Source organism: Microtus ochrogaster, chromosome 15 (genome assembly GCF_000317375.1).
Source record: "Microtus ochrogaster isolate Prairie Vole_2 chromosome 15, MicOch1.0, whole genome shotgun sequence".
NCBI classification, from domain to species: Eukaryota; Metazoa; Chordata; class Mammalia; order Rodentia; family Cricetidae; genus Microtus; species Microtus ochrogaster.
In genome coordinates, this window is record NC_022017.1 from 31435503 (window position 1) to 31452726 (window position 17224).

The 17224-nt window shown below is 43.5% G+C and overlaps 1 protein-coding gene across 1 annotated transcript in view; it reads left to right on the forward strand.

Moving 5' to 3' along the window:
- Positions 1–17224, forward strand: part of Kcnk9 (potassium two pore domain channel subfamily K member 9) — a 77055-nt gene that overhangs the window by 43793 nt on the left and 16038 nt on the right. The gene's annotated exons all lie outside the window — the stretch shown is intronic.

Genomic DNA, 17224 nt, shown 5'->3' on the forward strand with positions numbered 1-17224 from the left:
CTTCAAGTCTTGTTTGCACACAAATGAGTTCTCCCAACACAGAAAGTCATCAAAGTGCCTTTCCCTACACAGGAAGTCATCCAGTGGCTCCTGTGGGTGAGCTTGAGGATTCCTGGCTTAGCTTTCCCATTCCAAATCTGATCCACCCCCCAATTTTGCTTTTCTACTTTCATAAGCCCTCTACCATCTGACCCCATTTCTGTCCACCACCAACTACGTTGGTCTCCCATGGTGACAGAAGCAACAGAAATCCTTGCATCCCATCCCCTACCATATTGTTTCTAGGGTGGCATGTATCTTCTTGAGACTGTAAGGTCAAGGCTGCAGAGATTTATATTTCCACCAGGATTGCAAGGTATGTTTGTGATGGTTTGAGACAAGACAGAATTACATCCAGCAGACAATGTTCCCAGATACACGCACTGCTCACTTTACGGGGGAGGGGAATCCTGAAGAGGGGAGAGCAGTTTTATATGTTGTGGGATGAGAGACTAAGGTGACAAGGTGGCCCTGGAATTCAGAGTATCGTGCCACTGCATGAAGGCCATGTGGCATCCTAGCTTTTGGTCTCCTTCTGTACAAATGGGAGTTCCATAATAAAAAAAAAAAAAACAAACAAAAACCCACAAAAAATGAGGGGAAGTTTTAGTAGGATGATGAATCAAATACAACCACAAAGATAACCAAATCAAATAAAAATCTACATACTCAGAGATGAATCGATACAATGGTTTGTAGACAGGAAACTGAGATAAAATAGTCCAGGGAGGGGCTCTGACAGTGATTAGCCTCATGGCCATTGGCAGTCATGATGAAGCCTTGAAGGAAGGGCCCCCATCAGTTTCTGGGCAATTAGGACTGATAGCCATCATGGACACCATGACAGGGGTCTTGAAAGGAGACATCTTTTAGTTTTCTTCAGTTGGGGAAGGGTGAAAACTCAGCTCCCTGAGAGCTTCAATATCAGAGCATATCGTCTTATCAGTTCTGTCCTGGGAAAGACTACAGGGGCATGGCCTGGTTTCAGAGAGAGGAAAAGAGGGGGGGGCAGGAGAGACAGAGACCAAAGAATCAGTAACGGCACAAACAAGTCTCCTCAATGAGCAGATGGACAAGGACATTGTGCCAGGTTGTGGGGTAGGTGCTCTCCATGCAAGACTGTGGCTCCCTGAGGATGCTTTCCGTGGACTAGCCTGTAAGCCAAAAGGTCACACTCCCCACTATGCTCCAAGGTCTCCCTCCACCACACTACAGGATCTCTCAGAGCTCACTGTCCAGAAGAAGCTGAACTTTTTCAGCTCAAGGCTTCAGGCATATTTAACAGATGAACCCATTCTTCTCCGGATCAGTTGACCCTGATCAAACTCCAAATCCACTAGAGAGGGGGCAGGGAGCAAGCAGCACTTCCTGGTCCCCTTCCCAGTCACGTGACTCGTTCTGCCAATGAGCCTTGAGTGAAGTGACTTGGTTACATCCCAGATGGAGTATTGAATAGCAGCACAAAACCTTCCAGAACTCTGTTATACAGACAGGGTGGTCTCAAGTTAGAGGCTGCTACACCTAGGTCCTGAAGCAAGGTGACTTTGCCACTGAAGGATACACACAGCAAGAGAACCACAGTGCCTGTGTGTGTGTGTGGGGGGGGAGGGAGGACCTTGGAGAGCCACAAGCAATTCACGTCTGTTCCTGAGCACATGGGCTACCAGGAGCTCAGTACCCAGCTTAGGGCTGGTTTACAATATCTCTGGAAGAAGTAGAGGTCTGCACAAAGATGCCCCACATAATGAATTCCTAGCTCTGGTTATTTAGCAAAGTTGAGCGCTGCCCTGGAGTGGCCCCCATCCTATTTTAGGTCTCTCCTTTAGTACAATCTTTTCCATGTACTCCTCTCTCCATTTAAAATGTGAGTGGCCCTTGCTTCTAAGTCTGCACAACCTCCTGACAGCAGGAGCACAAACCATGTCAAGGTCGTCATATTGTGTAGCAAGCATTTTACCCACCATGTCATCTTCTCAGACCCTAGTTTACTTCTTAAGGGGACCTCTTCTAGTTATCAGGAATTCAGCCATGAACATTCTGGAACATGTCTTTGGGTTACAAAGCCATGAGATCACCCCCATCACTAGGAGTAGACAATATCCAGGTCACTGGTTGCTCCCCAGAGCTGAGCACAGTGTGTAGGATTCACTTCTTGTAGCTGTTCACTTTCACATCACAGCATCTACACCGCCTCTGAAGCCCACGGACACAGCTATTCATTCTGGATGTCCTTCCAGCTTGGCAAAATCTCGAGGACAGGAAGGAGGAAGCATTATGTAATCTAGACTTGACCATTGGGTGATTCAGTAGCCCAGGAGCCAAGCCAATTCATACAAACCAGAGTCCCAGCCCAAACCTCTTACAATAAGCCAGGGACGCCCACAAGTGTGCACTTTATGTTGATATTGGTCTGATCTTTCACCTTATAGTTCTGTAATTAATAATTATTGGATCTTATTCCCAAATTCCTAGGGAGAATCTGACTGGCAAAACTTAGTATGGGCTTGTATATATGCGACTGGTCCCTGGGGTAGCCCATAATATAAGGAACTTTCCGTGTAGGCATGATAGATTGTGCTTGGTAAGTTTGGAGTCTGATGAGCAGATGGCATCTGTGGAAGACAAAGGCATTTTTTTTCCCCCCAGAGATATAGCATTGGCCATAGAAACATAGCTTGGTGAATGATTATCCTGTTTCAAACTCCTGACAACTTAGCCTAGCTCATCCATGCAGGGCACAACAGGTCTGGATGCATGCAGAAGCCCTTGGTGTATAAGTGTAGATCAGTTGAAAAATACCGTATGGTGACCATTGGGATCAGAGCCAAATGTGGGACCCTGGTGGTGACCCAATGCTGAACCCCAAATAGTCCAGAATATTAATATAAAGCATATTAGACTCCATGGGTATTCTTAGCACATACATAATCCTCTGTAAAAAAAAAAAAAAAGGACAGGGTATTTATTGAGTAGCTACTAAGGTAGGCTCATCCTATGTTATATTTTGAATATTCAGTTTGAAAAATAGTTATTGAAAGTCAACTATGTGCTTTGAACCCCTAAGAATATGGAAGCCAGATTCTGCACTAGCAATAGAATTCAGTGCCATATTTACTGATGTGGACCCCTGCCTGGCAAGCCTGAGGACCCAAATTTGGATTCCCAGAATCTGTGTCATCCTTGACTATGCAGTGAGTTTAGGGGCAGAGTGGATGTATCAGCTCATCTTTAATTCCAGAGGCAAGTGATCTCCTGGGCAAGCTGGCTAGCTCTGGGATTGAGACACCCTGCCTCGGTGAACGAGGTGGAAGACGGAGGGAGATTGAGGTTGACTCCAGCTATCAACTGCTGGCCTCTGTACATATGTAATATGTGTACAAACCACATCTAGACACATGAAAATGGAAAAAAAAACCCATGAAGGTTGTAAAGGAGTTTTATTTTAAGGAATGAAAACAACCTGAGTTATTCTGAGAACACCGCTGTTCCAGGACAAAGCCACTTGGTTCCTGAGAAGAAGCAGGTCTGCAGCCCATGTCTGTGTGCTGGGTCACTGGGACTCACCATCCAGGCTTTTATTCCAGTCAGATCCTTGCCCGCACTCCAGGCTTGGACCAGAGAGCACATATGTCTCTTATACACTCAAGGTTCCCCCAAATAATCTTATATACTACAGAAAGAGGAAAGAGTGCATCTGAGTGTTTTAAGCAAAGTTAAATGCTATGCTAAATAACCTATTCAAATATTTCTATTTTATTTAGGAACCATGAAGCTACCCCCAATGAGCATCGGTTACTTTCCTCTGTTTTCTTTCAGTCCAGTGTTTTCAGTTACCAAAAGAGCTCTGAACTCACCATCAAACTGACAAACTACAGAACAAAGTCAAAATGCAATTCATCATTGTAATGGTTTGATTCAAAAACAGATTTGAGCCAAGTGTGGTGACACACACCTGTAATCCCAACACTTGGGAAATTAAGAAAGCAAAGAGGATTAGGAATTTGGAGTCATCCTTGGCTAAAATGAATTTGGGGCTAACCTGGGCTATGTAAGACCAAGTCTAATCACACAGACAACAACAACAGATTGATGCTTTTCATAGACATAGGAATGTCAATTCTTTGGTCAACAGACCTCATATTGGTTTAAGAACATATTCGAGGTAAAACAAAGAAATACATTTTAATGTTATCTAATACTGATAAGTCAAATTATGAAGTTTTTTCTTACTAAGACAAAATTTGAGTTTGAGTGGGTAGTATTTACCTAAATACGAACCTACTTGAATTAAATTGTAAAATATTTGGAATATGTTGGAACACTAAAAAGTAACTGTTAAGTGTATAATTAGTGCTTTGGTATATTCATAGAGTTGTATAAAATGGCCACAAGCTAACTCTGTACCACCACTCTGTCACCTTAAGGAAACTCCACACCCACCTGCAGCAGCCCTGGGCAACTCTAAATCTCCCAATTCCATCGATCTTTCTCTTGTGGACATTTCATACGACCAGACTTATACCTTCCATATACATCCGAGAAGGCTGATGCCATGGAACTGGAATCCCAGGTGGGTCTGAGCCATCAGTGTGGGAGCTGGGAATCAAACCCATGTCCTTTGGAAGAGCAGCCGGTGCTCATACCTGCTGAGCCATCCATCTAGACCTCAGTTGCTTTTAAGGTTTGTCTGTGTACTGATCTGGTATGAGGACTTTTTCATTGTTTGACAGCCTTCCCCTGTAAACAGCCAGGCCATTTCCCCTTTGTAGCTATTATGAACCAAGCCACCATGAACACCAGTGTAGAATGTGCATATAAATGCATTTTCATTTATTTTAGGCAGCAGCCAGGAGAACCGCTGGGTCATAAATGACTCAGATTAAGATTTTGAGAAGCTGATAACCTGCCTTCGGATGTGGCTTAAAAACCTCTCACGTTCTTCCCTTGTCATTTGTACCAGATCCTGGTGGACACCCTGTGATACTGGATTAGTTCTTCCGTGTACTATTGAGTCTGCGTGTCTCTGGTGACTGATCTTAATCATCCTTTGATGTGTTTATTGTCTTCATGGACCATATGGACAATGGCTGGAAGTATCTACGCCCTTGGCCCAGGATTTTTTTATTATTATTATTATTTTCCATTTATTTTACATACTAACCACAGTTTCCCCTCCCCCCTCTTCTTCTGTTCCCTTCCCCTGCCTCTCATCGATGCCCTCCCCCACCCACTTCTCCATCTCCATTCAGAAAGGGGCAGGCCTTCCATGGCCGTCAACAAAGCATGGCACACAGAGTTGAGGCAGGACCAAACTCTTCTCCTGCATCAAGGCTGGGCGAGGCAACCCAGCATGGGGATTAAGTTCCTAAAACCTGGATCTAGTTTTAATTAAGTTGCCTTGCCAAGTTGTAAGAAGCTTCAGTGACTTGGGGCATGGGTTCCTTTGATGGACATTGAGGTTTGCAGGACTCTCCAGGCCAGTTGTCTCTTCACTTTGAGGTGGCCTCTGTAGGAATAAATACCTTTTGCACAGGGTAAATTCAAAGTATTACATTTCAATCTTCTGATTTTCCTGGAAAATTTGAGGGACAGTCTATTGATGAGTGCATCTTTATCTCCATAAGCCAATTAGAAGAGAGCTCATGGACTTCAAGAGGCCCTGCGATCTAATTTATTAATCCCATCTGGACATAGCATTGCCCACTTACGTAATCAGAGCTAAAGGATTTTCTCAATTGTAGGCATGGCCGTTGATAGGAAGAAAGCAAAGGCTCCAGAGTTTGCAATGCCAGTCATGATTCAAGGGTAAATGGAAACACCCAGTGGCCCACACAGCACTGGGGTTGCTCACTGTCCTGGTTAGCACAAAATTACTCTCAAATTCCAAAGAAGATGCACAGAAAGACTACAGCGCCAAACTACCATGTACCAAGCAACAGATGAGACCTTCACTAAACATCCACGTGTTTGCCGTGATGGCCAGTGTTGGCACTTGGGCGTTGGTGCCACTAGCAAGCAGTAACTCAAAGACGGAACCCAAATGCCTAACAAAGGGTTAATACATGTGGAGATTAAAAGTGGACTCAGTAGTGTTTACTGCCTTATTGTACTTATCTCTGTGAGAAGGTAAATGCCTGGGTTCAAAGAGCCTGCAGGTCTCTAGTTATGGTCTAGCTGGCTCTGCTGGACACATCTGGAAAGCATCACAGATGCTAAAGGGCCAGCAACAAAACCCTTGTCAGTTTTTAAAAAGTAGTATCAAAACATGGCTTCCCAAACAGACACAATGATGGCTGCATGCTAACTTGGGCTCAGTCTTATTGAGGCATGCTTGACAAACAGGCGAGCGCACACACACACATGCCACTAAAACCACATGGTTTTATAAATATACATTGCCATCATGAAGCTAATTAACACATTTATCATCTCACACACTTCCTTTATTATATTTAAAACTTGGCCACCTCTTAACAGATTCCAAGCAAACCACACAGTGTTTATTAGCATCCCCATGCCAAAGTTAGCTTTCTGGAACTTATCTTGTATAACTGACCCCTCATCTCCTGACACCTACTGCTCTCTCTTGCTTTGACAACTTAGGTTTTCCTTACACTTACATGCATGCTTATGCTTCTAAGATTTTATGTCTCTGAGTATAGTGATCTCTAGGCTCATATACACAGTACTGTCAAGTGGTAGGGTTTTAAAGATGTAGCATTCAGTTCTGTGTGCATGTACATATCATCACAGTTGATAGCAGAGTTGGCGGTGGGCATTTTTTTTGTGTGTTGTGGGATGGAGAGAGCCAAATATATGGCTGACAGCATTCACACCTGCGACTTTCCTTTCCGGCGAGACTTTCTGCGTGGATAGTCCACAGACCCTAGGTTTCAGGGTTCTCCAGGGTGACAGGTTCCTATCTTCCTCTCAGCTGGTTTAGGGCTGGTTACAGTTTGCAAGCTCTACTCCCCATTGCCCTGGGGAAACATTCTGGAAACTGGCTTCAGTTGAATGTGAAGAGTCCCAGATGGTTTCTCTAGGACTTATAGAAACGTCTCCAGCTTACCAAAGTTGCGCATCTCCACAGGGGAGCCATCTCCACCGCTTTGGCTGTCTCCCTGGAGACACTCACACACTTATACACTTGAGCACTCTCATCAAAAGTCATCTCCTTTTGTTCCTGCCTCCCTTCGTGTCAGAGCTCTGCTTCTGAAGAACTGACCTAAAGCTCTGTAGCAAACTCTACTGTCTAGATTTTTCTCTTCATTGGGCCCTTCTCAATGTCTGGGTTGAGCTTGGTGCTCTTTAGATATAGTGTACCTTGTTTCTACTGATGGAATGCTGAATAAATGTGGTGGTGTTAGGTGCTTTTGAGTTCCTTATTACACTATTCATAACTATTTATAACCCATTTGCTGGTGGGCTAGGATGTGTTTGTGGTAATTGTTTTCAGGTAACTGTTTTTATGTCCTAAGAAAAACTGAACAAAATTTGTGTCCACTTCATTTAAACATCTTTTCAAGGTTATCGAGTGCTACTCTTGGGATTTGCTTAATTTTCAGGTGTATGCATGAGTATAGATATGTACTTAAGGTACATATAGACATAAACATTTTCAAATGTGTAAAATTATAAGATTTTAGTTTATCTATATGACCATTTTGCCTGCAAGTATGTATGTGTGCCTTGCACATGCCTTGTGCCTGTGGAGGTCAGAGATGGTGTTATATTCATTGCAACTGAAGTTGTAGATGGTTGTGAGCCACCATGTGGGAGCTGGAGTCAAACGTGGGTCCTTTGCAAGAACTTTAAACCAATGAACCATCGGTCTCACCCAAAATGACTTAGTTGCTAAAAAGATTTTTTCAGGGTTCTTATCTTTGCCAAGCCAAGATAAGATACAATTTTAAAATTTGGAAGAATAGTCATTAAAAACCCAGCATGCTAGTCATGGTGGCATACACCCTAGCACTTGGCAGGTAGAAGTCTATATAGCGAGTTCCAGGACAGTTAGGTCTATGTAAAGAGATACTGTATCATTGCCCCTGCCCTGAAAAATATATAAAGACTCTTTGGAGGGTTACCAGTGATGCTGATGCGTCTCATTATGACATAAATACATTTCTTCTTCTACCCTGACTTAACTCTGGGCCTACAGATGTAACACGTTTTGCCTGTGTTTAGGACTGTTAGATATTTGGAATATGATGCATATGTTTCCTGATTTCAGCCACAGCTTTCCAGGCTTCCATTTAAAATGTAATTATTTTATTCAAAATAAAAATATTTTGTAAACAAAAAGACAGTGGATGCACATGCACTAACTGGACCTAGTGGGTTATTAAGAGAGAGAAAACATGGGAGAGGGTGGGTTGGGGAGAAATCTTGGGAAAGGTGGAGAGGGCAATTAGGGATGATGTGATCAAATTTCATTATATTTTTCAAGGATTTTTTTTAAAAGACAGGTGATGGGGAACCTTGTTAGCCAATTATCTTTAAGAGGTGAGTCTTAGTTAAGGCGTGGCTTCACTGGTACCCAGGGGAAAACCATGTGCACTGCTCAGGTGTGCTTTCTCTGGGTGATCCCTGCTGGACACAGCAGAACTTGAACTTCTCGTTTCCTGTTTCATGAGTTTTTCCCCTTATAATAAATACAAATATAATTGTTTTATCCTTTACCTAGCTTGGTTATTTCTATACAGAGGGAATCATTTGATAAGGATATAAACTCATACACATGAAGTGTGTTTTTAAGCTGGGCAATGGTGACTCACACCTTTAATCCCAGCACTCAGGAGACAGAAGGCAGGCGGGTCTCTGTGTGTTTGAGGCCAGGCTGGTCTACAGAGTGAGTGCTAGGCCAGCCATGACTACACAGAGAAACACTCTTGAAAAACAAAATATAGAAAACAAAGAAGTGTTTTGGTAAGGATTAAAAATCATTTTTATGTGATAAGATTTGTCCTAAGAATTGATCTAAAAATGGGACAAGAACACAACTAAAATACTAAGTTATGCTGTAAAAAGTATTAGAAAATTCAAAATGTAGATAACCTAGGTATAAGGAACTTGATTCTAATTGAGGGCCATTGGTATTCCTAAGGTCAAAAGTCAATAATACCCTGAGATAAAGCCTGCTCTTGAATGACTACAGTGTAAAGATGCTTTTACTTCATCCACACTGTGCTGTTCGTTTTTCTAACTTTAAATACAATGCTCACATTATGTCATTATGTAAGTGGTATGCCAAATACAGAGGACAAGATAAAAATACCAGGCCTGAGTCATAATGGCAAACAGTAGTTTCGCTATTACCTAAGGATTTCTTCCTCAATGGTGTTACCAGCTGCGGCCCCTTTCCTGAAGATTGCCTTCCTACCCCGTCAGCTTCCTTTTTAACCAGATTATAGGAATGAGCTTATAGCAAAAAGGGACATAGAATATTTGGCCTCTGTCATGTCCAAAGGAAATTCCATCTCCCCAAACTCCAAAAGGCAGTCCAAATATCCAGAAGTGGGCCCAATCTGGACTTTAGGAGGATTTCTGGTGCTTAGACCAAAGACAGCATTCTTCAGGAACTTATGAAGCCTCTACCAGAAGGAGTCATTTTTCTTATCTCTGACAGAAGGAACACATGGCTATCTGCAGTGTCAAGAGTCCCTGTTACACATTTCAAAGCCCTTCTCACTTCCTCCCCTACTCTAAACCCCCTCCAGCTTACAGGCTTCTCTTCTTCCAGCTACTGGCTTTCTTTATAACCCTGCTTTCCTCCACATGTGCTCTCTCTGCTCTGTCCTGCTTCTTTCACTGTTTTTATTCCCTAACCCCCATTATTCTCTCTCTCACAGATAGCCCTGTCTAGGTCCAGTCTGCTGGCCATGTTCAGTCTACTTTCTCCTTCTGCTCTGGATTCTTCCAGATGCCTCTGGCTCTCAGATATACAATGAAAACCCTGTCTTCAGCACAATATGAAGCAGTCATGTCATCACATCCGTTTATACAGTTATAAACTGTATATGTTTATGTTATACATCCCTATAACATGTGATGCTTAGCCAACCTAGCTGCTGTGAACTGAAGGCTCCCAACAAGAGCTGCGCCTGTATTATGTAGCTAAGGTTGATGGGCACTTCAATGATTGTAGAGTATCAAAATGTTACAAGTCCAAAGCCAAGTTATCTTGGGATCTAGAAGTTTCTTAAGCAGCCATTTATTGCCCCCCTCTGTGTGTGACCTAACTTCCTGCGACAAAATTCCTGTGCTGGGACAGTCTAGAAGCTTCTCTCAGTCAAAATACTCCTCTGAATCAGTAAAGGATATGACATTCTTCAGAAGACACTCCAGCCAAACCGACCAGCAGTGACTCATCAAGTGTGACTCATCAGGATGTTCTGAGACACCCTTGTTCTGGGCCAGTTTTTCTTGGAGTGCCCCTTATTATATTAGATCTACACACAGTGGCTGGCTTACTTCCTGTGGAATAAAATTCTTTTGCATGTTGGGGCTCACCCTAGCTAAGCCTTCCTCTGCCCACACCAAAGCCTTCTCCTGATTCACCATCCATCCCAGACTAGCCTGTAGGTTAGGCCTACTTAAAACCACTGTCTTTCAAATCTCTCCAGTCTCCATGACTCCATCTCCTTCTGATTATCATCATCACCCTCACTGCCACCATGCTATTGGGTCTTTGCTCTTGGATTCATTTCTCAAGGCTAGATTGGCTTTGCACGCACACGGAAAGCATACTCCAATTCCTGAACCAGACACAACTCAATTCTTGATCCCAAACCCAGAGTTATCCTTGGAAAAAAAAAACCCACCCTCCTAATCCCATCTATCTACTCCTGAGACCTGTGGAAGATTCCATACCCCTTCTCAAAAACAATGGGTTAAAATTCTTTCCTGCCCCTCTGATGTCTCTGGTATTTCTAAGTCATTAGACAGAAACCACCTTCCAAATAATCTCTAGCTCTCTGTGTTGGTTTACTTCTATGTCAAACTTGTTACAAAGCTAGAGTCAAGAAAGGAGGCATCCTCAATTGAGAAAATGTCTCTGTAAGATGTGGGCAAGCACACAGTGCATTTTCTTAGTGATTGATAGGGAAGTGCTGTTGGGATTAATGAGTCCTGGCCTTCAGTTGCTTTTCCCTCCTAGAACCTTCTAATAAGTTACTAGAAGCTGTGCCTAGTTAGAGGATCAGAGGATCACCTGTTGACCATTAACTGCAGTGTATTTAAGTCTACACGGTGTTAATAAAGATGGGCTTTCTGAAGCAGCGATTTGGAGCTGCGTGTGTTAGTCTATATCTGCATCTGAGTTCAACTTCCAGCCCCTTGCCTGAAGCTCGGGAACTGGGTGCCAGCACACAGAACACAGACACGGGGCTGTGGGGGGCGGTGCGCTGCCAAGAGCCCAGTCCATTGTGGATGGTATCATTCCTGGGCTGGTGGTCCTGGCTTCTATAAAAAAGCAGGCTGAACAATTCATAATCAGAGAGCCATAAGCATCACTCCTCCATGGCTTCTGCATCAGCTCCTGCCTCAAGGTTCCTGCCCTGTTTGATTTCTTGTCCTGACTTCCTTCAGTGATGAACAGTGATGTGAAAGAGTAAGCCAAATAAACCCTTTCTTTCCTCCCTGAGTTAATTTGATCATGGTGTTTGAATACAGCAATGTACATTCCCCACTTTATTTTTCCTCTTTACTTCTCTTTGAATACACAGCCCCACTTAAAGCGTTCAACTCTCAACAATGAGAACTACTCTTAGTATACTCCGCACTTGCTTGATGACTCCAACATCCCTTGATCAATGACCATTAACTATGCCCTCCCCTCCCTCATCTGCACACACAACTGCACTGATGGCTAGGTTAAACTTACAGGCACTGATCTGTATCCCCCAAAACAAAGGGGCCCACTTTTGACTGAACAGGTACTCTAACAATGATCACCACAACCCTGAAATAAATGGTATCAAAATTCATCCTGGAGATGATGACTGATGCTAATAGTTACCCTTTTGATAACTATGTTGATTTTTATATCCACAGGCTTTGCTCTAGTCAGTCTGCTGATCAGATTTATCCATACCACCACCCAACATGCATGTGGACAGTATCCTGATATGAATGCAGATACTCTCTAACCCAGAGACTGCCTCCTAACTACTCACCATTGAACAAGAGAATTCTCTAACTTAGTGATAACCCAGTCCAACATGGAGCAGCCAGAGAATTTCAGCTACCCTAATCCTAGGTTCTCTCTCCTCTTCATGTAAATAAGATTGAAAACAACAGATCACATTGGCAGTGAATCCATCTTCCCCCGCCCCAGCAATGGGCTTCTCCAGCTTGAAAAGCCCTATAAGAAGGGCTAGAGACAGGACATTACCTACTATCACATCACAGATTTAACTAGGAACATTGTTCTTCCAGATGCCCCTTCTCTAGAAATGTCCTTGGGACATTTTAAACACCCACCTCAAGCAAAAAAATTAAAAAGTAATGTCTCAAGCCGGGTTAAGTGATGCCAGCTGACCCTGAACCCATACCCCTATGACAACAGCTCCCTCTCCTTACTCCCTGACTTTACAGGGTCTGCTGTCTGTGGGTGAACCTACAATTCTACTCCAGAACCCTGCTGGGCTGTGCTTCTCTGTTTGCTTGAAGAATTAGTAAAGCCCTCTCTTGAAAGATTAGTCAATTCAGTTCCTTTTTCCCAAGTCCCCATCTTCCCCCTCTCCAACCCTAAAACCTAGGATCAAACAAAGCTGCTGTTTCACTAAGCTATGGTTGAAAATCATTCCTTGGGCTTGTCATTGGTGCTCTATCTGGGTAGATAAACAGTTATTCCTGTCTCCAAGGGGGGTGGGCGTGGGGGGTGGGGGGGGGAAATCACACAATAGCAGCTCAGATTGTTCTTTTTGGTTCTGGGATTTACCAGGTACAGCTGGGTGGACCCTGCTGAGCAGAGTTCCTGTGACAGTAACTTCATTTGTGTGTGTATGCTCTTGGAGTTGTGATTGGAGATATTAGAGTTCTCTATAGAAACAGAAATAACATGGTGTGTGTGCATGTGCATGTGCGTGCATGCATGCATGCATGCGAGTCTGGAGAGATGCAGAGTGAGGAATGGACAGAGTCACTTTCAGTATGATTATAGAGTATGAGAATGCCAAATCTGTAAGGCAAGATGGAATCTAGAGAACCAGTGAAGAGCTGACAGAGTTCAAGGTCAGGAGCCACCAGTCTAGAGACCCAGAGATGAGCCAGCACTTCAGTGCAAGGAAGAAACCGTCAGATGGAGAACGCCCTCTGATCTGGGAAGTCAGGTTTTTCTCTGTTCAGGTTCTTCAGCTGATTTGACCCACCCACACATTAGGCATGGAAATTAACTTTGCTCAAAGTCTACACATTTTGGGACCATTTGGAGTCCTGGCCTCCAGCTGCTCTTCCCGGCTAGTGACCTTTTCTTACCCCTTTTGATTTGAGCTTCTGAGAGCTGTGTCAAAGTTGTTTACCAACCCTGCTTCCCGAGCACGCATTGCCCTGGCCTTGACCTAGGATCAGGCAATGAGGTCTTCACCTGTTGGGCTCACCTGGCTGTGTTAGGTATAAAACCATGGTGCTGTTCAATAAAGGGCTTTTTCTACCAGCAGCTTGAGAGGTGTATGCGTGTTTAAACCTCATGTCCATCTGTTGGTTTCGGTTTCAGGCCATTTAAACGCCAATGTCATCTACAAAGTAACTTTATAGCAATGTGTCCACAGATGTTTGTCCAATCAACTGGGCACCATAGCAACAACTGGGAACCACTGCTATCATCAAGAGTGATGACCTCAAGGGAAGGATGATCCAGGGCTCCCTGCTGGGTTGGCAGTGGATGTAGGTGTGGTCAACTGCTCTGTTGTGATGGCTACTTCGTGGATCTTAAGATTCAGGAACTGGCGGGGGGGGGGTTGCATTTTCAGGAATGTTAGAGGATACACTGACCATCTTTCTAGAGGACAGGCCTAGGTAAGCAGGACCCATATTCTTGTTGGGATTTGACACTTTTGAGTCTTTAATGTGAAACACTCATTGTCCCTTTCAGGTCTGGATTCTGAACTCTCTGTAGGACACTCACATTTGAACAAAACTGGCCTACTTCTTAGAACTGGAGGTAGGCAAGGGAGAGCTGAGTAGCAGGGAAAATGGAATTCTCTTCCCTTCTTGTGATTCACTAATGTCCCAAGTGGGGGAGTGACAATCCTTGTCGCCTCATCCTACACTCACAGAGCACCAGAGTGGATCTGTGTGCATCAGAGAAGATGATTTCAGCTTGGGGCCAAGGATCCTTAGCTGATCTCTCATGAGAACCAGCATCTAAGGAGGCAATAGTATCCTTGTTTATCTAGGCTTATGTAAGTTATTGGCTTTTTGAAAACCTGTGTTGCACTTTAAAAAAATATTCTTGCACAGGATTCACACTTATTAAACCAGTGAGGAGGAGGAACACTCATCCCTTTGCTTTCTAAGAGTGCAGCTGTGACCAGCTATCTCCCGTTCTTTATCATGCCTTTCCCACCACGATGGACTGTGCCTTCAAGCCACGGCCAACATGTTTCCATAAGCAATGAAGCAACAGTCAAGGCATTGTCCATGGAGGAAATCTCTCAAGTTCACTCAACTGTTCACGTCAGAAACTAGCAAGGACCTGGGAGTTGATATGGAATTAGGGGGAAAGTGAATCCATCCAATGTTGCACATTGACTGCAGGTGACAAACATTTTAAGGTTTGTACAAGTGACCATTCCAGATAATGACAAGATTAACAGCTATGAGAGCAAACAAAGGGCCAAGTTAAAAAGATGGTGAGGAGATTGGCATGGGCTTCCTTATCAAAGTTCCCTACGTAGGAAATCACCTTTTGTCTTGGGTATGTGGCCATCAATGCTTGTCCGTGGCATAGGGTTGTGGATCCTGAGTAAGAGGAATACTCCGTGAGAAGTATCCTGGATGCTGCAGACTTTTGAAAATGTAGTCGTTAGACTACTTCCTGGATTTGAGTTTGGCAAGGTAGGAAACGCAAAGATAGACCATGAGGTTGATGTGTTTAAAGAACAAGAGAGAATTTCTGTAGAGACATACAGAATATATAACATCCTTCCATGTTTAATAAAGTAGACCATGCCTGTATCTGAAGAACACAATCTGATGTAACTATCAAGCCAACTGTAACAAACATTGTGACCAGTGTACTTTGAGAGGTGACACAGACTTGGTCAGACTTTCTTGGTTGACCAGATGACACAACACATTGTGAGTGTCCTTGGAGTGATGCTTAAATTGTGATGAAATGCAAGACATCTTTACGCATCCCTCACAAAACTCTGTCTCTGAAACAAAGCACGTAACTGGAAGATTTCCCCACACCAAGATTGATTTCAGGAAATGAAAATGACCAGAAGCACGTTCCCAGGATTATGGCACTGAAGGCTGAGGCCAGAGTCAATATTCCAAAGTTCAAATCTAAGAGTGTTTGCTCAGTTCAGCACCCTCTGATGAATAGTCCACACAGAGGGAGCTTCAGATAGATGTTATTGGCCTATAGTGTGCATGGTATTGAAAACTAAGTACAACTATAAGGGATTACTAGGATCCTGCAAGTATCTTTGGAACAAAGACCTGATATAAACAGCCACCTTGCAAAGACCCTGTCCATCTTCTGAAGTGTCTGGATCTGTGTGGGGTGTGCACTTCAGGTTAAACACTCCCAGCCAGACACGGTACCATATGTTTATCTCAACACTGGAGCCGAGACAAGAGGACTTTTAAGTTTGAGGCAAGCCTGGGATACATTGCCAGTTCAAGTCCAGCTTGAGCTACATAGTGACATTAGGTCTCAAAAAGGAAATGAAAGGAAGGAATGAAACTCTTTATGAATTCTCCACCCACCCATCCACTCCACCCATTCACCCACCCAGATTGATGTCTGGTTGTATCCTCATGGCATAGAAACCTCAAACAGTCTTTGGGGGTTTGAGAGGTTAAAAATGAGTCATTAAAAACTTTCAGATTTTCTAATTTTCCATGCCAGAGGGTAATCTTCAGTATTATGTGTATTGTCTGTTTTATGCCTCACTACAGTTCAGTAAACATTTAACAAGCTCTGTAGTTTACAGGTGAAGGAAATCAGTCCCACGGGAATATAGCTCAAGTGGTAGAGTGCTATTTGCGCACAAGGGCCTGAGTCTAACTCAGTCCCTGGGTTGAAACAGCCAGACAAGGTAGTGTGCATGTGTAATGCCACCACCAAGGATGCAGAGACAGGCAAATCCCAGCTCTCACTAGCCAGCCTAGCCTACTCAGCAACTTTGAGCCTAGTGGGAGACCTCATCTAAAAAAAAAAAAAGGAAAAGACAATTAAGGAAATCAGTCTGCTCACTTCCATGTACTCTTGGGTGGGTGCTGGGAGAAAGCTATTAGGAAGGCACATGAATGTACACACACACTTACGTCCTATACTTTAACCAAATGCAAACACAGAAAACGAAGATGCCCGTGAGCTGTGTCATGGATGATACATTTTACCATTTAGTAAAGACCATGTTTCTCAAGCTGGCTCATGAAACAAAGTTCACTTATAGAACATTACCCCAGCAACGTGCAAAGCTGGGGACACAAAGGCTTTCACCAGTAATGGGGTTGGTGAAAAGTCCTCTTTCATATTGGGTTACTCCATTTTAAATACTTCAAGAAAGCATCTGCTTCACTAGATATGAAAATCTGCCAAATTGCACAGATAATTTCTTCTAGACCTCCAAATTAACTGTCATGAAGCTGCAAAGTAATTTAATAAGCTTCCATAGAGTGGCAAGCATGACCATATTGAAATACAAATATCTTCCTTCTTCCAGAATGCTGGGGATGGGACCCAGGGCCTGGCTCAGGCTAGGCAAGAGCCCCACCATTGGCCACACTCCAGCAACATTTTCCTCTAAAAACTCATCTAATTTTTTCTGTGTATATGGACATGCTTTCAGATGCAAGCGCACGTGTGTGCGTAGAGAGTGAAAAACGCTGGGTGTCATACACCTTTAGAATTTTGAGACAGGATTTCTTATTACACTGGAGCTTGCCAAATAAGTTGGCTAGTCAGGAAGTACCAGGGATCCTCGGCATGCATTGTCTTTTTTTTTTT